The sequence below is a fragment of the Crocodylus porosus genome, unplaced genomic scaffold (genome assembly GCF_001723895.1).
Source record: "Crocodylus porosus isolate Cpor-Errol unplaced genomic scaffold, CroPor_comp1, whole genome shotgun sequence".
Classification (NCBI taxonomy): Eukaryota; Metazoa; Chordata; order Crocodylia; family Crocodylidae; genus Crocodylus; species Crocodylus porosus.
In genome coordinates, this window is record NW_017728909.1 from 58948516 (window position 1) to 58969817 (window position 21302).

Genomic DNA, 21302 nt, shown 5'->3' on the forward strand with positions numbered 1-21302 from the left:
ATTGTGGCCCTGCACTGCTCCCAATATGAGCCAGACAAGATGAAGCTTTATGACAGTACAATAAAAATAAAGAATCCGTAGATTCTCAGTTACTCCTTAGGAAAGAGAATCCAGTATAAGTAGCTATAGCGGCATGTTCTGTCACATTCTCTCCATAAACTGAACTCTGTTACTGACAGCAAAACAGATTGTGTGCATCTGCTGGGAATGAGCCAGATGACAGTGGAAGAAACACACATGGATACCTTGGCACAACTAAAGAAGAAGCAGAAGAAAAATAGAAACAGAAAGTTCTCAACTTTAATTAAAATACTCTTTAACAAGACTGGTTTTATCCAAGTGTCTTATGTGGACTGTATGCTTTACTTCATATTGCAATTTTCTAAAAGAAACTAATTCATTCTCAACATTGTCTTATCTTCTACCTACATTTATACAAGTTCTTTTCCTATAGCACTTGAGCAGTGCCCCTCTGAAGTAGGGAAATATGATTATCTTCATTTTACAGAAGGGAAATTGGTACCCCCAGCAAAATACTCTTCCCCAAGTCATACAGACACGTTTTGGTGGACCAGGGAATTAAACCAACATCAACCCAAATCCCTGGCTAGCATCCTAAACAATGGACCAGCCCTCCTGTGCTGTATTACGCTCTCAGTCAAAGACTTTAAGTGAATATTAAAAACCATGACATCAGTTTAGTGTTACAAAACCAGTGAAGACAGTTTCAACTGACTTAACCAGTTACATTTAAGTCTGGCATCTGAATTGGTTGTTTTACAAAGCTCTTGTTGTCTGTCTAGGGTAAGGGTTGAAACATGGATTCAGGCCTGGAGATCTCACAGGGTTACCATCACAATGCCTCTGGAAGGACTTACTCAGTTGCAATCCTAACTATGTGCTTAATCATGTAAAATTAATGTTGTTTTCGTATAGTTTTAAACGGAATATGTAAATAACTTGTCTACCAAGAAATGGTATGTAATTGACAAAGACAGCATTGATATCAGTTTCCAAGCTGTATCTGAAGTTATTGGGATTCTTGTGGCCCTGCTTTCCAGTGTAACCAATTCTGCACTTTCTGGGTGTAACCAGGGCTTCCACTAGAAATAATAGCAGATGCTTATGCACAGTATACAAGTAGAAGCTGGCTTTGAAGCTCTTTAAGTAGGAAGATTAAATAGAAAAGGAATCAACCAACAGGGGCCCATTTTCAAGAATAGATTTAGGACTTTGTCTGAATTTCCAAAAATGAAACTCTATCATTCTAGGTACAAGCGATGAACATAATTTAATACTGTGGCTCCCTCTTGATTGCTTGCAAAAATTGGCTCTTTCAGGCATCTAGAAACTTCATGAGGACCTCAGAGGACACAATTTCAGCCTCTGCTGTGGTGGGGTAGCCATTCCATATGCAGTTACTGCCTGCTATTTTATATATATTTCAGAATCTCGAGAGCAAAATGAATTTATGAAACACATTTAACAAAGTGTAATTATGAAATATCATGGTAAATCTTAATATGTAAAAAGGTCATACATATTTTAATACAATTAACAACTGGGTAAGATAACCATACGTGTAATCTAATGTAGCTTACTTTGACTGTACCATGAAGTTCTGTCCCATTTTGAGAAGTATGAATAACACAATCTTAGCAACAACCCCCCAAAACAAACAAACAAACAAACAAACAAACATGGGATGAGGTTTTAGTAAACTACCTAAAACTGCTTTGAATGTATGACCACTTATTGGCAATAGAAACAGATACCATAGTCTCTGATACCATAATTGGCATATGGCAGAGAATGTAGGGGAGATCTTCTTCTGAAATATTCCATTCCTGTGGTATCTACTGAATTTGGAAATATTCCAAATTCAGGTCATCACAGGCTAGATCAGGTCAATAGTCAAAACAAATGTATATCGACTGAAGACCTGTAACATACTTCTAAATAAATATATTGGTATTTCTAAATGTGAGTTTGCTTTCTATTTGTGAAATGGGACAGAATTTTTACACTATAAATAAACACTCACAAAAGCAATGCAATTTTCTTGTCCAATATTTTTTTTTGAAATCAAGTAGTTCTTAACAAAATACTGGTCAAGAATGTATATCTGCACAATTTTTTTTATGTGGATTTATTATTCCTCATTTATTGAAGCACACTAATCCAGACAGGAAGTCGGGTTTGGATTTACACCCATATTTATATAGCACCGTAATATTAACTGTCCCAGAAACTGGCTGAAGAGGCATGCTTGCTAGGCCACAGGTCTTTCCAATAGGACCACCCAAGTCTCCACTAAGGAGGACTGAAATCAAGCATGTAGCAGCTATTTTTCAGTTATTTGTTATCACATTTTGAACAGAAGAATGTTTAATATTCACAGTACCTTAAGTCATTTTCTCCTGCAGTTAAGAAGCACTTCCTGTCTCAAACTACTTATATTTATTAATCATTTATAACACACTCATGGGGAGGGTATCTGAGCATCAATATGGGTTTTTAAGTTCTAACCCTAAAATTCATGGTCTGCTAGATATACTATGGTATTTCTTAATTCCAGAAAAAGCTATAACAAGGCAACAGTAATCAATATGGCCTGTTAGTGTTGAGTACTAATTAAATAATTAAGAAATTATTTTTTATTTGTATCTGTATATTTTTCAAAATGTTACTTATTGAATTTATATGGAAAGTGTAAAAGATTTCTGCATTTTAAAATTGCATTTTTCTCTGAAGTATGAAGATTCAGAAACTGAAAAGAGATGTATCCAATTCATAGATCTCTATCTTCAACTGTTTTTGAATTCAGTAGGACTGGGTTGCAGTTGGCCCTTAAAAATAATTTCTTATAGAAATTCTGATTTTGTCACAAAACATAACCCAATTTAAAGTGTAGATTGCATTTCATAATTTAATTTTTGTTTAACATTTGCAGCAGAAGAATAATTCACTCTTACCATGTCTACATGAGACGTTTAATAGACTAAGTAGGTCCAAGTAAACATCTTACATCTACACGTGCAGCTCTATTAGGCCACAGGACACTAATTAACTCCGCAGCAACACATGTGTAGACACTGACCTGGCTGGCTGAGGCATGAGGGTGCTTCAGTGCAGGAGCTGCCTGCCGGTTAGCCACATACTGAAGTACCTTTATGCCCCAGCCAACCCCTCTGCAGCACGCCGAGCTGGGCTGGAGCAGTCCTAGGCTGATAAGCTGACTTCTGGGGCCCCCTGCCAGGCAGAGCTTCTCTAACCCAGCTCAACATGCCATGGTCCTGGGTGCATGTTGAAACGGCATGCCCAGAAGCAATAAACTCCAACACAATATGTGCCTGAGTTTACTACTGCATGCTAATAGCATGTGTAGATGTACCCTCAGATATCTAGTTTGTATCAGAACATCACTCAAAATACCTACCACTCTGTGAATATGTACAATAACAGCTATTTGTTTAACATCTAAGATTAGGGTCTGGAATAGCATATAAGAATAACATACTACATTTTCTTTCATTGCATACAAACAATCTCTAGTAGGCTGAGTTTGAAAGTTCGTACTTGAAATATGAACATGGAAAAATTGACAGCCCAACACTGCAAGATCATATTTAAATTAAAAACAACCTTCTGGCCCAGCTGAACATCTTCCCCTTTCCAAGCACTACTGGATTACAGTCAGCAGGAATGTTGCAACAGTTCCCAATGTCCTCAATATTAAAATTACTTTTCCTCAGCAATCTTGAAAGGCACTATTTCAGGTCCTATTTTTGACAGTCATAGAACTAAATGGTCTCACCCTAATCATACATAAAAAAACTTGATACAGCACAAAAGTAACAGTTTGGGCAATATTCAGTGACTTGCAGTGCTAGTTAGCTTATTAAAATCACCACTCACCTAAAACACAGTAGGCACAATCAGCTAAGGCGAGACCAGATAAATGACAAGTTCTGTTCTTCTAAAGAGACCAGAGAATATTACTTCCATGTTGTGCTTCTCTGCTGTATCACATTGTGCTTTGTAGTTCAGTGACATAGGGCAGTGTTAGGACAGACATGCACTTTGTGAATACTGAATATTGCACAAGAAATCCAAATAAGATCAATGCATAAGGTTCCTTTTCCAGAGTACCAGAAGCAGAGTATAAGACTGAAGACTCTATGCAAACTCCATTAAAAAAATCCACGAAAATAATAATTTTGTTTCTAATGCGCTCTCTCAATATTAGGGGTTTTTATCAGGCCCACTATCACTGAATATTTCCCAAGACACTTTTTTTTTTAAAGCGAATTTTCAAAGAAGTAGTAATAATTAGTAAGGTAGCCTAGAAAATGAGCAGCTCTACATCAACAAAGGGCATTTGTAGATGACACTTTAAAGCAGATCTAAAGTAGATTAAGTGCCTTTTGGACCGCTTTAATGGCATTGCTGTTTATACATTCCGTGGCATATTGTGCATTAATTCCAGCTGCTATAGCACATTTGGGGGTGTAATGTACCTTAAATGACTTTGGGACTCAGCAAATTACTTTGGGACACTGCAAAGTAAAACACCTCCAAGGAGTTTTAGTTTCCTATCCTACAGCCATGGAGGGAAGCACCACGCTCCTTGCGGCTCAGGAGCTGCCAGGCAGATCATGCAGGCAGCTCAGCAGAAGCCCCCCAGGAAAGGAGATTCCACAGAAGAAAAAATAAAAAAAGCAGCGAGCCTGATTTTTTTTTTTTTCCCCCTGGAGCCTGCCTGCCTGAGCTGCACAGAGGCCTGGTGCTTCCCTTCACGGCTGCAGTGTCCCCCAGGACTGCCCGAGCCAGGTGCCTGCAGGCGGGTACTGCTGGGAGGGGTGAGGAGGGCCCACCACTGCCATGGAGGGAAGCACCAGCCCTCCTCCTTCTGCCCCCCACCCCCCCTGCAGCTCAGGGACCACTCTGCCTGCCAGCAGCTTACCCTCCCCTCCCTGCTGCTGGAGAAGCAGGTAAAGATTGGGTTTCAACATGGGTGTACATGACATGGGGGTTTACTCTGCCCTAAACTGAAGCAGTGTTTTTCAAAACCACCATTTCAATTTAGGGAGAATTAGACCCCTGTGTTGTGTACAACCCCCCAAAGACTGTAATATCTGAGCTTAATGCTGAAGTAACTATTGGAGACAAAGTGTTGTTTATGACAGTATCTCAGGGCAATTACAGACGTGTTCTGGGAGGCAGAAGGGTGGGGGAGGAGGAGGTGGCGCATTAATTAGAGTGCTCTTAGAGCCTCTCTAAGTAAAGCTCCCAGAGCATCACATGTATCAGGGTCCCCATGCTGAAATATGGTGATGAAGCTCATTGAATAAGCTTTAGTTAAAGCACCCTTGCCACCATTTTTCAGCACAGGGACACTGATACACGTGACGCTGGAGTCTGCTGGGGACTCAATTAATCAAGTTGGTTCCAATGTGGTATAATTACAGCTCATGGGAGCAGCTCCGATGTATGTGTATAGGCACCCCCAGGTACTAAATCCAGCCTTTGCGGATACATTAAAACTCTCATTTAGCCATGTCAGATCTTGGTAGTCAAAACATAGCATACCTGAAAACAAACAACCATCATTACTGTTAAAACTACTGTAAAAAAAGTGTGAGAACCAGATCCAGGGCTGGTACAACTCTAGATCAATGGTGCTTAACCTCTGGCCCATGGGGCCTCTGGTCTGGAAAATTGGCAGTATTGGAGTGGTGCCAGCATTGATTGCTACAGCTTCTAGAGCTGTGGCAATTAATGTTGTCACTGCTACCTGACTGCCAAATTTCCAGACTGGCGGGAAACCCGGGTCTGGAAGATATGGCTCATACACCAGCTTGTGCTGCCATGCTGGGTGCTCTGTGGCTAAATCCAGTGCATGGGGTGTATCTGTGTACTGGAACGTACCTGACCCCCTGCCCTAACCCCACACTGGATCCATCAGATAGCTCAACTGTGCACCACTCATCCCAGTCACAAGGTTTTGGAAGGTGGAGCACCTCTAGATAGTTATGTCAATGCAGGCTTTTTCCAGCCGAATATTTACCTTATATTCCCAGTCTCCATCTATATTATCCTGAAGTAGTTCTGCTGCAACTAAAGCTGAAGTCAATCAGTCAATCTCTTTCTTTAAAAAGAAAAAAATCTCCAAGCTTTATTTTTGCATTATTACATTTCTTTAAAAATATTTTTTAAATTATTTTCAATTCCTAATGTTGCAGTCCTTTTAACAATATTACCAGTTATCCAACAGCCCTAGAGTTCAGAATTAAAAAATGCTTGCTCTTAAGTACTTTAATAAAACACTTTTTCATTCTATTTAGTTTTAAATGAGTCTACTAGTCTGGAGGACCTCATTAACATTGAGGGTCATATATCAGACCTCTGGAATTTGTGTGTGTGTTTTGGATGAGATTGTACCTCTTGTAAGCCACTGCAAGGTTGCAATCTCCTACCCAGTATTCAAACATAAAATATGCTGTGTAGGAGAAGTTTGGGTATGTGTGCAGTTTAGCACTTATGTTATGGTGGGGCTATAAGTCTCCTAATTTCCATTATGGCAGTCCATCTTATGTACAAGAACAAAATAGAAGAAAACGACTCTATCAGGATACTGAAAAGACAAAACTGGATCTTAGCAAGAACTGCTTCAAAGATCGGCTCAGACAGAAGTGACAATTTTTGCCCAATCTGGCCCTTGAAAACACTCTACAGCCATAACACTCTGCATTGCATGAGGGTTCGTATGAAGACTCTCCAAAATGAACGCCTTCAGTTACTTGTGCCTGCGTGTGCCGCAAGCAGAGTTGGACTGACACAGCTCAGCCTTGCTCCTGGAGCTGCCTTCAGAATGCAAGTTGGGGAAGGGAGCAGACAGAGTTCGATTTGGGTCTTTTTCAGCTGATGCTGCAGTTTAAGATGGGTAGACTGGGGCCCCACCCCCTCACTTGAGGTTGGGGGCTCCAATCCGCCCATGCCACCCTCCAGCGCTGGCTGGGAAACCCCCAGAACAAGCTGCTTCTGCTCCTTTTCTCCCCACCCATTCTAAAAACATCACGGAGGCTGGGAGTGGGGAGGGATGTTGCTAGGGGAAAGTGGCTGCAGGTTCACAGCTGCTCTAAACAGCAGCTCGATCTCACAACTCCCAGGACCCAACAGTGGACATGGGTTGGGTCTGGGGGCGTCATTGTAACTCATGGCGTTTCCTGCAAAGTGACATAAATTACAACACGGAGCTGCTCGTCTGCCTGCGCCTTAAATTAATAAAATGTTCCATATTATTATTGTATATTATTCCATCAATTCCATATTGTTTCCTCCTTGCTTGGATCCAGCTCAGCTCTAAGTTATATTCAGGACATAGGGATGAAGTGGGGCAGGCCTGTGGAAGAACAAACAGGATATACTTCATCCACTAAGCCTAATATACCTAAGCTGTACTGACTTTTTACAGACTTCCCGGGGTCCGTCCAGCCACAGTAGTTTCTGGGGGAGTTCCTGGCATCCAGACTATGGAACTGCACTGCCAGGAACAGAGAAATTCCTAGGCTGATACTGCAGCAGAAGCCCAGAACCTGTACATCAGTGGTTCTCAACCTTTTTAGACTTAAGGCACCCCTCTGAAAATGTCAGCTCTTAGCTTTAAGTCAGTTTTTTCATTACGGAAAAATAATAGAGCAATTTTGTTCCAAAGAACTCAGAAAGACCATACTAAGTCAGAATGACACTGTGGATTCCTATTTAAAATCTCTGGTTTCCCTTTTGAATCATGTGTAGGTGTTTGCACATCTAACAGCTCTAATATTGTGCAGCACCCCCTACCCCTGCAATACCCTTAAAAGGATCTCACAGCATTCCAATGCCAAGGTGCCCTAGTTGAGGATCACTGCTCAATATGGTTGGCCTTGGTTTCCTATGGACTTCTTGTAACCAACTGGCTCAGGGACAGCTTTTCCACAAAAGAGGACAAACTTCATCTCAGCTCCAGTAAAAAAAATGAGATAAGTGAAAAGCGTTTTTACACCATAGGAAAAAAAATCTGGAACATTTTAATTTCTATGCTTACAGTAATTTAGATCAAAATATGCTACTATTTTATATATACAAAATAATGTGCTATGTGTTTAGTAAGAGTAAGACATTTGATTAGGAATTAAAATCAATAAAGACTACATAACATTTTAATTTTACATTAAAAAGTACGGTTTTACCCAGGAAACATGCTACATTGAATTCACTCTGTACATTTTCTAAGAAATTTCACAATCACCCTCCTTGTCCTTTGTACAGATTTTGTTACTGCTATTGACTGACTGTTTAAAAGTAAATACTGCAAATTTAACCAGAGCATGAGTTCCACAAATGTCATGTATTCTATGCTTATAAAAACAAATAGTGCTATTTCTAATTGGATTTACCTAACAGTATGCATCTGGTTCATGGTATTAGATATGTACATAACACTTGGGGGCTCCAGGGCTATCATATATGTTAAAAACCATGACCGTGATGAACTTTGCTTTATATATCATACAATCAAAGAAGTTAATCAGAAAAACCTGTAGGACTAGATCGTCAATTGACTTAGGCACTCTTAATGGACCTGTGAAGAGGGGATTGGTAACTGTATCCCTACTATGCAACCTTAGGCGCAATCCTTGGAATTGCTTCATGGCTAACCTAATTTACCCACCAAATAGCAACCTCCACCAAGTTGCTCTACTGGGCCAATATCTTTGAAACTCTTTTTGATTTAGCAACACACCTGATAAGTCCCACTAGTACTGAGGCATAAGGCCGAGATACTCATCCCAAAACCAGCTGATGCCTAGGTTCTCAGCATGTCACTGCAGAGGACATATAGAGGGCTGTCATACAGGACAGTTACGAAAAACTGACTGGTTGAGTCCACCAGAGCATCCTTCCTCCAAAACAGGCCTGTTTCTACACAGCAGATTCATACTCCCATCCAGTGTTAAATAACTTAGGTGAAATGGCTTCTATAATTTCCCCTAGGACTTTATTCTGCAATCTAAATATGTTTCATACAGCAAGGCCCGTTTTGAACTTAATTTGAATTGCCCCCGAAATTCCTCCCCATGCTCCTTTCCACTTGTCTTTCAATTTACTTTTTCTTTTCAGAGAAAAAAAATGAGTGTAGCTAGCTCTAATGGAAGAATTCCATCTTTTTTGACTGAAGTGTAACAGGCTGGGATACTGTCCTATCTTGAATGTCTTAAGTGGCTGATTTCAATGTTCTAGCTCTTCAATTTAAAATATCCAAAACTGTAACGGATACATGAATGATGGCAGAATACAACACTAAGGACCACAGATTGCACTTGATCTAAAGCTAAACTGCAATTTATATCACTGGGAACTGTGTACATGAACATGATCTTAACTTTAATTATTAATATATATTTTATATGGAAGTATACATTTCATTTATATTCTCAGTGTGAAAATTACTAATTTTTGCCAAGTTTTTTGGTTAATTGTGGATCTGTGAAAGTGAAAGGAGTCTCATTCTCCCCTTTTTATATTGATTTGTGACTTAAATAGTGACCCAGGATCTTACAAAATGTCCATTGCTTCTCCTTAAAGTGTTAGAATCACAGGTAATATTTCTCATATCAAAATTAAGTTATTCTTATACTTTACGGAAAGTCTTGTAATATTAAATTTTGCACAACTTCTCTACACTCTGGCTTCTTTGCTATTTTTAAGAGCTTGCACCTGACAGTTCAAATGCACAGCTGCAGCCCAATAAGTTATATTTCATTACACCAGTTTGGTGGAGTCACAAAACACTGCTGCTTTATAAATTTTTGAAAACCATACCTTCCCCTCCAAAACAAAACAGAACAAACAATTCTTCGAATGTTGCATGAGATATATCTAACAAAATTCAATGTTTATTCATCTATTCACAAGTTACATGGCTATATCAAAAAGACGGAAAATAAGGCTACATTTCAGTTTCTACCACGGTATACTCTATTTAAACACACTATTTTCAAATGTTCTAATCACCTACAGCTTGTATAGAAGCTATGAAGAGTAGCTGGTCCATACATCTGAAAATTAGCCTAATACAGTTATTCTGCTTACAGAGGTCCAAAACACAAAAGAAAAATTGCAGCGTGTGACAAAATTTGATAGGTATTTTATGCTGCTGTAGGGTTTTAAAATGAGATGTCATGTCTCATAGGAGTCTTTTTTTTTAATTTTATTTGGCTGTAAGGTACCCCTGGATATTTCAAACTCATCTGCTGCTACATATATTGCATAGTTTCAAGGCCTTAAATCGGAAAAGCCATTCTACCAGCTCTTTTTTATAAACCCAACCTAAGCTTCATGATAAATGCAAAAGTTGATGTAACATATGTAGCAAGTAAAGAGAAAGAAAAGTAAAAGGGAAAGAAAATGCAATGCATGTGTATTGTAAACTTTCCAAAATACACTTAGATAATGCTATGGTCAAAATAAAATTGTAAATGCATGCACTCTATCCACTGAGATGAAACATCTCATTTACAGGAATTTCTTGACTATAACAACACACAAAATTAAATACATAAATATTAATTTTATGTATCACATCACATGAAGGCAATGACAAGGCAATGTTTACATTTATGGGCGACTCATTAGTGTTTTATTGTACAAAACACTAGGAGGCATCAGTTGGGTAAAGAAGTTCATTTTAAAAAAAGGTAAGAAATTACCAAACTGTCATCTAGGAAGTTTGACACTTCCGAATGTTAGTATAGTATATATGTTTAACGTGCAATACCTGAACAATTATATTCACTTCACAAATTCGACTGTAGTAAAAAATAGCCAATATTTGATTTGCTAATTAATTTAACTGTACTATTATGTCTACAGATGCAACACAAAGTTCATTTGTATATTATATTTTAAAATATAATGCAATGTTCCTGAATTAAGATAATGTACTTTTTGCTCAGTGTTATAGATTTTTGCTAAAGAGTAGAATGCAGGTGCTTTATGTTGTAAACCCTCTTCTGCCTATACGCTCCTAGTAGGATAAATTATATGAATTTAGTATCGTCTCAGGCAGCTTCAAGAACTATCTAGATGCTGCGGAAGGATGTATCATCTAACCAAAGACCGATTTAAAAAATGCTTCAAACCTACACTACATTTTATGCCTATTAAAAACGTTGAATTAGAAGTGATTTTTAAAGTCACATGCAGTTGCTACAAGTGGATCATTTTTCTCATGTCAGATAAAGCCAATCATTTCAAAATTGAATTTTCTCTACTTCAAATTGTATTTAACAATGACTTAGCAACAGAGTTATAGTAGCCTTATATAATAATCAATTGAAATTGAAGTGTGCCTTGGCATGCTGCAACAATCAGCTTTTATCTCTGCCCGATCAAAATGACATGTGAACTGCCTAATCCTTCTTTTGTAAGGCACATAAGACTTTGTTGTCACTGTTGGTTTTGTGAATCGCCACTATAAGCTGGTTTGATTTCCTAAAGATGACAGATTCCGGTGAACAGCCAAGCTCTACTGCACTGCAGTCAATGTGAATGTGAGATTAAGGTACAGTACTGAAGACACTAGCTTTTAATCACCTGTCCACATGTAACATACTGACCATCAGCTCTCACAAGATTAGCTCAAATCTGTTGAGAGTAGTGAGGCAGCTATATTCATAAAATATAAAAAGTATGTATTTCAAATCTTTAAATGTTTCACTCATAACTTCAACTGTGTAGGGTGACCAGAGTTGTTCTGTCTCCAGTTTACTTTTGAAATAAGGTGCATCGGTATATAGTTAACCCTTTCAAACACTGTATAAATCTAATGTATTTAAATCTTGGTGATGAAGTGTTCCAGCCCCTTTCAATGTCATGTTTGCTTTTCCTTAATTTTATAGACCTGTCTCTAAATTGCCATAGAACCTAGACTGGAGATGTAGAAAATTCTCTTTCATGTAATATATTGGGATTGAAGATGTTTGAAATGCATCACACAAATAGTTAGGAATATCGCACCATAAATGTTGCAAAAGTGAGCATAATAGTTTTTTATTGTAGAACATGTCATATATTTTCACTTTCATGATCACTATACTCATAACATTAAAATTAATTATTTGAATTTTGGGCAAGTTATCATGTCATTCAGAGGCTATCTCTATGTCCAACAGGTAAAAAAATGGTGTCTATGAATCATAAAACACATGATTATTTCTTCAGGCATCTAACATGAGATCAAGACCTTTTGCTAAATGAGGTACAGAAATGTTCTTTAGTTTATTGTTAAGAGATGAATAGTCTAAACTATTTTACAGACCTGCAGAAAAACTAGCCTGTTACAAAAAAAAAAAAGAGTAAAAGAAAAAAGATCTAAACTGGCAAAAATTTAATTTGCAACTGCTACTCAGTTGTTAAACTTCTACGTAGTAATTTAACTATTTCTGCCCATTAAAGAAGGACACTAAAACACTCATTTCGAAAGCGCTGAAGAGTGGAGAGCTTGAAAAAGCTCTTCAGAGGTTAATTTCTGGTTATCCATAAGTTACTAAATTTTTTAACACACAAGGCAAAACTGTTTAGTTTATCGTCAGTTTTCTTTTTTGAAAATATACTTTATATATGCACAAATAAAGGGGCCTCATGAAGCAAGTATATTTGTAGCACCAAACACTAAAAAAAAAATAAAGCTAAAAAAAAAATCCTCATACCACTATGACATGAAACAACTTACTAGTAAAAGTATTTATCTGATTGTCTTTAAGGTACTCCTAAATTAACAATCCAGATACTTTTAAAGATTGTATCTCATAGACTGTTCATCATTTATTCTAGCTAAAAGGATTGTTTATAACTTGAATGGCCTTTTTCTTGGTTAAACAGGCTAGAGAGAAAAGCTAAGAGCACATTGGATAATAAGTTAAAACTGTACTCATCTATAAGGAAAGTTAAAAGACACATAACCTAAGAACCTGCTAGGCAAATATTTGAGTCAATAACTTCTTCTATGAGCCAGATCCTGCAAAATGATACCCACGTGAGTTGTCTATCCTCACGCAAGTAATCCTACTCTTGTCAACAAGACTTGTGTAAGGACTACTTGCACAAATGGCTTGTACGCTCAGGCCTTAGATTTGTCCTTCAGATACTGTCCACATGAAGTTTAACAAGAATATGTAAGTGTGTGAGATTTAAAAAACAAAACCAGATGTACTGTAGGGCTATGGCCACATGAAACTTAAGGCCAAACTCTGAAGTGCCTGCTTAGTCATATTTTCTAATGCCTTTGACTGAAGTTAAGAGAAAGCAGGGACCTTAGCATTCAGACCCAACATGAATTTCTTATTCAGTAGAAATAGGGAAAAAAATCATATGTGATATCACAATTACATGTTGATTAAAAGATGCTGTGAAAAGTAAGAAACACTGTGTGTTTTTTGTGTCAATACTATGCTCTTATCACTTAACAAAAATCATTTTTAAAAATGAGAAATTTCTGAAGTGGCCAATTGCACAAATGTTTTTACCAGAAATTAGTCTGTAATACAGAGGTTAAGACTGGTTCACAGGTGGTTATATTTCCATGCCCTGCCAAGCCTGTAGGGATTAGAGTTATTATACTCCATATAAACATCTTTACTCTATAACCACAATAACCTGCAAAGGGCCAGCAAAAAAGAAACCTAGTCACATTTTTGTCTAACATAATTTATCCGCTGAGGATCTTTACAGCCTTTAAAAAAAACTATGAAATTAGAATATCTTCTAAAACAATCTCCGTTAAATTAATCATCAGATATATGCTATGAAAATGCATTTTGTATAGGGGAAATTCTCCAACAGTTCATGAGTAAAAACAGGCAAAGTGCTTTTCTCTGCATAATTTTCATAAGTCTGAGTCCTACAGCATTTATCATGGTATTTTATTTTAAAAGACAGGTACTTGCCAATCATGACCATCATGTGCAAAGGACAAGAATAAAACACATCCTTTAGAAAAAGATAATTACAGGATCCTAATGTGATAGAAATCATTAAGACAAAGTTTTGGTTTGCCCCGTTATTTACCCTTTTTGTGAAATAGAAGTATTACTGCAATTTTATTGTTATATTTTTCGAGCTGACAGGCTGTCTATAAATCATATAGAAAGTATAAGTTATATAATGCACCAGTAGAGACTCTGAATGCCCTATTTACACTCAACTTTGCCTTAGACCTAAAGTAACTCTAACTGAAAGCAAAATAACCAGTTTTCTACAGGTAATCAGTCTTACTGATTCCCTAACTGCAATTAGAAAAATATTGAGAAGTCTATGTAAAGATCAAAACTTACACCCAAACAGAAGGGTTCATTACAATGTAAGGAGCTTTTCCATCTCAAACTTAAGTGTGCATATGAGAAATGCACAAAGGTACACTCTTGCAAGTATACTTCATCCAAAACTGCAGGCAAAAAGTGAAAAGAGCACTGACATACACAGAATAAGTTTAGAAATGCTCTGCTCCTATGCTGAGCTGAAACTTTCTTCAGTGAACCGTTTGACGAACCTGGGTGCAAGTACTACAAGGGTCATAACATCTGGTTGAACTATTAAAACCAACAAGCTGCACACACTTCCGATTATTAAGCATACTAATGATGTGAACTAACTTCATGAAACTTTAAACACTCATGACACTGATACAGACAAATCTGTAGCAATCTGAATAACTAGGGATTGAACTATATTATTTCACTGAAAAGTTACTTTTAAGCCACCTGATCATGAAATCAAAAATTTAAAAATTATACAACCCAACCTTACTATACAACCCAACCTTACTCCCAGTCCCCATACTCTGATTGCAACCTTCTTCCAAATGCAGTAGGATGTGTATATGGGGCTCTTACACAATCCCCACTCTCACTGTATTGCCATTCTGAATTTCGCATGTACTTACATCACAAACATTTAGATGATCAGACTAGTCCTTGAGATATTTTCCTTTTTCAGGAAAAAGAAAAAAAAAATCCCTTTACTTCTTCCAGCCTTTAAATGTTCACCACCTGGTTCAACATGCAGCCTCCTTGTGAACCACACACACAACCTTCAAAGGCAATCCAATAGCAGCCAGAAGATGTCTGGTGCGTGCGTGTGTGTGTGTGGGGTGCATGTGTGTGTGTGTGTGTGTGTGTGTGTGTGTATGTGCGTGCGCGCAGCGTGGAGGAGAAAGTGGCCGTGCTGTTGGCCGGATTAAAAGTAACCGGACTCGTCCTGAAAGCGTCCAGGAAGGAAGTGACAGAAGGCGAATGGGAAAAGGAGAGCAGCTCACAGCCTTTGTAACATCGCGGAGGTGGGGTGGGGGGTAGGGGGAGGAAGAGGCTAGAAAGGGATTCAAAACTACACGCCTGATGAGGTGTCCTTTTCTGCCTCCCTTCTCTTCTTCTCTCTGTCTCTTTCTCTCTCTCCCACAATCCCAAACGAATGCCTCTCTCCTCTCGCGCTGGAGAAATAATCAGTTTCACTCTTGCAAAAAGGGGGCGGGCTCAGATCCCGAAAGCGTTTTAATAAAACAAACACAGAGCAGCCGCCGCGGCAGCCGCTCCGCTCCTTGCCCCTCTCGTCTAAACTAGATTGATAAATTACTCCACTACACTACTTTAATTATGTATATGGTATGCAGAATAAATCACGGAACATCAGCACCTCAATCAAGCACTTTTTAAATGATAATTGCATCTTGGGTGAATCAATCTTTCCATTCCTGACATTTTGCTAATTTTAGTTTTACGGTGGGGGTAATGGCATATGCCACACGCAAACCTAATGACAATCCTTTATTATACAAAATTAAGAAAACACGGCGCGCTTGGCGCAGATTTCCTCTCCGCCTGGGGAGGTACAGTAGCGAGGGGGCACGGGATCATCGCAGAGACACACTCGGGCGGCTGAGGAACAAGCACAGCAAAGCCTGAACATCTCGGGATTGTTCTCGTGAAATAAGGCACGGCGGGCTGTGTCCTCCAGTGAGGCAGCCAGCCTGCACTGTCTGGATGCAAAGAGTTACCGGGGAGGGGGGCTACTACAGACCTGAAGTGCTGCCCCCCCAATATAGTCGTGACCCCCCCACCCCTCGTCCCGTCCCCAGCATCTGCTCCAGAGGGACCACGCAGAAGCCGGAGAGAGGGACCCAAATGAATCAGGGGATGTCGGCAGTGATCACAGGAGAAGCAACTGAAAGGGGCGCTGTGCAAATCTCTGCAGCTTCACAGTCATCATCCTCCTCTCAGTCACTAGAGGCTGCCAGGCCAACTTTTTAATCAGTTTGGAAACGTTTCCAACCCGTATCAGCAAAGCAGGCGCGTGTATTTTTAGTCCCCCGTGACATTTCCTACCCCATCTCTTTGCACCTTCATTGGCCGCTCTCTTCGGAGCTCGCAGTCTGTAAACCAACCCAAACTTCCCAAAGTCATTAGGCTTCCGGATCCAATTGCTGGTGACTTCACTTACCCGAGCTGTTTCAGCTGCACAGGAAGCAGGCACGGGGAGAGAAGGAAAACAATCGTGATGCTGAAGTTTGGGGGAATGCAAACAAACAGCCTCCCTTAGCAAATAAGGCTGCTGGTTAGCTAAAACACTGTTTGCTTCATTGCACAGGTTGAAATCATAGCCTACTGTCTAAGATGCTCTCTCTTCAGACGTTTCCCCAGAAATGTGTAGTCTTCCCATGACTATAGAAGACAGAACCTGTTTTTTATATATATACAAGTTCACTTGCTTTTATAACCAAGACTGAAAAAGGTGTGCTGTATGCAAGGTGGAGTCCAAATTAAGCACATATAATAATTTGCGAGTAAAATTATATTTTGAGGATACTTGTTTTAACTTTTTATGTAGGTAGTCACAATACTTTTGAGTGTAGCAACACTGAAATAAACATGGAGGGCACATTATAAAATCAAAGTAGTGAATTAAAACAACAATCAGATAGATTTCAGTTTATTATACTGTCTTTTCAAGTATAAATGTCCCATAGGGCCTCTGACCTACTTCTAAAATTACAGTTCAGACAATTAATAAATATCTAAGTTAATTGTATAGTCCAGGGCAAGGATGCTCAAGCATGGCCAGAGCAAGCTGGAGTTTAAAGTACAACTCCTGGCTGGTGCCAACCTAGGTAGTTAGATGGAACTTAAACACCACCCCAGCATCAGGACTCCATTTGGATCTGAGTTAATCATAGTCCAGCACTGCTATCACCATCTTCACCAAATCACCACCAGCAACCTGCTGCGCGTAGAGGCCCCATCAGGCAGATGTTGTTCAAACAGTAATTGGCATGTATGTTGGTAGTCTCAGCAGAGGCCACATCCTGACAAAACGTGGATGGCAAGCTTCCCTGTCATCCCTGGTGTTCTCACCAGGTTTAGAGTGAGCCCACTAGAGGCAGGCATGGGAAAGTTTGACTGGTCACCTATTTGGCACTTGTTCTATAAATAGGATTTTAGTCTCCCTGCTGTCAATATGGCATCTTTCAAAACAGCAATACTATTAATAGTTCCTTTGCTTTTCTGTCTTTAAATGGAGTACAGTATGTAGGGACGTTTAGTTTCCAGAATCACACTTTTTCTGAGAATGGCTATAATTTCTTTTATTTTGTATCAGCTGAATGCACCTTACAGGCCCCGGATTAGTCGCCAAAGCAGCCTCTTTGGTTGGCAGGGCAAAGTTCTGGCACTACCTCAGTTCAACGGCAAGAAATCAGACAGCAGTTATCACAGTAAGGCAAATGTTTCACAACCTTACAACTACAGCAGCTTAATATGGCTGCTACATCTTCCACATTTTTAGGCTCTTATGGCCTAATCTTTAAATAGTTGTGACCTTCATATATTAGAGCATCTGTGCCAGGTTTATGTCAGAACACAATTCATCAAAGCCATGTAAAGGACACCTCCATCTTACACCAGGGTGCAACATTAGATTAGCAACTGATAGATCAAGGAATCGAGGATGAAGGGAATGTTTCCCTATCCATCCAAGGAAATAATGTAACATTATTTGAAATATATAGAATATATGGAATACTCTAAAACAATGGAAAAAAATTGTTCTGCTATCTGTAATGAGTACAGATATGCATTTCAAATAGCAAATAGTTTGTGGGTAAATCCTCTCTGGATTTCTTCCATGAAGGTCAGACCTGTGATTTCTATTGTAGACTGGTCATGCACAGGCCTGTTGACAACACAATTTTTTCCCTAACCCACCACCTGATACTAACTCCCAAGTCAAACAATAAAAGCACAACAGGAGGTGTGATCATTAGTAAATCAGGTCCCCAGAGCCTTATCAAAGACTGAAGTGCATCCAAGTGACTCTTTCCCTAAGGAGTGCAGTTATCTCAAGGTAAACTTAGCAAACATTCCCTTGAAGATGATTATCAAAGTCCACTGTTAATTTCCTGTGCAAGGTGAACTGTACAGAAAAGGAGCTGTCAGCTTACATCACTTAGTGACATTTAAACTGAGGAGTGCTAAGGTTGCTTGCTATGAAATGATCCACCTCCGTTACTTCTTAACTCTGGGGTGGCTCAGTTTCTATTTTCTGGTTAGAGTTCTGCCCCACCCCATTCCACCCCTTGCTCTTCTCAACCACATCCCTATCATCTTATATGAGCACTGCACTAAAACACTTCTTCCTATGTCTGTCTGCTTTTAAAGTTGGCCCACGCTGGGTGTAGCTCTTGAAGTGAGCTTTAAAAAATTATTTTAAAGTGAGCTGGGGCGGTTGCCACAGCAACCCACCCTGAGAAGAATCAAGGCTATAGATTAATCTACCCCAAAGATTATTCAACAGTACGGTATTTGTTCTCCACTCATTCAGAATATTCCCTCAATCCATATGCTTTTATAATTGAACATAATGTATAAATTCAGAAAATCTCAAAGATAATGACATATAGATTCCAGGAGCATAATTTAAATGTTTTATAAACCTTAGGAAAGAACTGAGATGTATATAATTTATTGGAAAATTATTTAATTGTAAAAGATATTTGCAAGGTAGGCACGGCTGACATAAAATGGCATGCCATTACTAAAATGGTGTTATATACATTAAGTGACGATTACAGAAAGCCTTTTGTCACTGACATACCTGTAAGCACATAATACAGCAGAGTTTGCTCTCAAGGCTTTGATTTAAGCCCCAAAAATGAAATAATAACTAGTACTTTATAATATTAAACACAATAAATATTAAACACTTACCACATACTCCTTCTTTATTCCCAAAATCATCTGCCTTCAATGCTTTACTTAGTCTGTTCCATGGTAGTTACGTCAGTTTACAATTCTTATTCGGCACCTTAGATTTTTAAAAGCAGAAATGTTGCATATTATTAAACTGCAGGCCTGCAGTAGTGAAGTGAATATGTTTAAAGGAATTTATGAAACAGCATCTACAAAACTTTATATGAATATAATTCTGTTCTTAAGTTTAGGGATCGTATCACTTGAAACAATAGACTATGTACTGCATATATGTATTAACCAGTTGTAATAAATTATATCTGAATCTTACAGTGGGTTTGCTGAACTCGGACTGCAATAATCTTCCAATTATTTAAAATATATATTTATGCTTGTGTTTGCTAAAAAAAATTATAGATCAATCATTTAAATAGATGACAATCACAATGATACCATTAATACTTAAATTAGAATCTAAGGCATGGTATATTAATGAACTTTTTTTTGTCTTTTAAGAATTCTTGTATGTGTGTAACAGCCATCCCAGAAAGTTTCCATCCAGGCCAACCTCAGCAAAAACTGACTGCAAACAGAACAATCTTCTTATTGAAATGTCTCTGCCTTGCTTGTGAAAATGGGGTCTCTAATCCCAATGCACTATTCAGCAGTGTAAAACAAATGGCCAGGATTACAGCTACAGACTCTGAATGGTTATTTTGCCTGCATCTCCTATGATAGTTTCCTGATAATATTTTGCCTTTTTATTAGGTTGCTGCTCCTTTTTGTTTTTTTTAAGATTCATGTTGAATTATTTTTATATTTGAAAATGGCTTGGGAATTCCTGCAGGGCCCAGTGTCTGAGATTTAGAAGAGGACTATTGCTCGTCAGAAGTAGGAAGCTAATGGACTTCAGTGGTTGAAAGTCAACCTCAGAGACCCAGGGGGATGGAGGTGGGCTCCACAAAATATCCTTCTCACAGGTAATTCACTCCTTTCTCCTGGGGGTGGGGGGTAGTGTGTGTATGTATGTATACTGATCCCTAATTTGGGAAGGCAGGGTGGTTTCCACAAAATATCCCTCATACACTCTTTTCTCCTGAGGGGGTGAGTGTGTGTGTGTGTGTGTGTGTGTGTGTGTGTGTACACATAGTACACTTTCTCCTGGGAGGGTTGTGTCTGTGTGTATGTATGTGTACATGTAGCACGCTCATTTCTCCTGGGGGGTGAGTGTGTGTGTGTGCATGCAACCTTAGCTTGGGTAGGCAGGGTGGGCTCCACAAAATATTCCTCTGGTAGCACACTCCTTTCTCTTGGGGGGAGGGAGAGTGAGTGTATGTGGTGTATGTGTGTACATAGCACGCTCCTTTCTCCTGGGGGACGGGACTGTGTGTGTGTGTGTGTGTGTGTGTGTGTGCACGCATGCGCATCTTAGTTTGCGTGGGCAGGGTGGGCTCCACAAAACATCCCTCTGGTAGCGCACTCCTTCCTCCTGGTGGGGGTGGTCAGTGTATGTGGTGTGTGTGTATACACATAGCACACTTCTTTTTGGGGGGGGGGGGTGAGTGTATGCAGTGTGTGTGTGTACACATAGCACACTCCTTTCTCGGAAGGGGTGACTGGGTGTGGTGTGTGTGTACACATGGCACGCTCCTTTCCTCTGGAGGGGGTGAGACTGTGTGTGTCCCCCACCCTAGGCTGGGTAGGCAGGTTGGGCTCCACAAAACATCCCTCTCACACGTAGTTCGCTCTGCCCTCCCGAAAGGCGAGGGTCCTGTGTGCAGACTTGCCCCTAGCCCAGCCAGCTTCATTCAAGCCGGCAGGGAGCTGCGGCTTTGACAAGGCCCGGTGCCGAAGCCCCGCAGCTCGGGCCCTTCGGGGCACCCCGAGGTGCCGGCCTGCCCGCCGCTGCCGCTGCCGCAGTCCCAGGTGCCGACACCGCTCGCCAGCCCGCACCGCGCGAGGGGTGCTGCCTGCAGGGCGGACTGCGCGCGCACAGGGACGGGCACTTGCGCGCGGGGCGGG

The 21302-nt window shown here is 39.6% G+C and overlaps 1 protein-coding gene across 9 annotated transcripts in view; it reads right to left on the reverse strand.

Moving 5' to 3' along the window:
* MEF2C (myocyte enhancer factor 2C) overlaps positions 1-16440 on the reverse strand; it is a 151305-nt gene extending 134865 nt beyond the window's left edge. For 2 of the 9 annotated variants that reach the window (XM_019532343.1, XM_019532346.1), the window contains exon 1: positions 14987-15520. The gene's annotated coding sequence lies outside the window, so the exon portion shown is untranslated. Of the gene's footprint in view, positions 1-14986; positions 15526-16421 lie in introns of those variants that run through there. The other 7 variants (XM_019532338.1, XM_019532335.1, XM_019532340.1 and 4 more) reach the window with 6 other exon arrangements.
* Positions 16441-21302: the final 4862 nt, after the last annotated feature.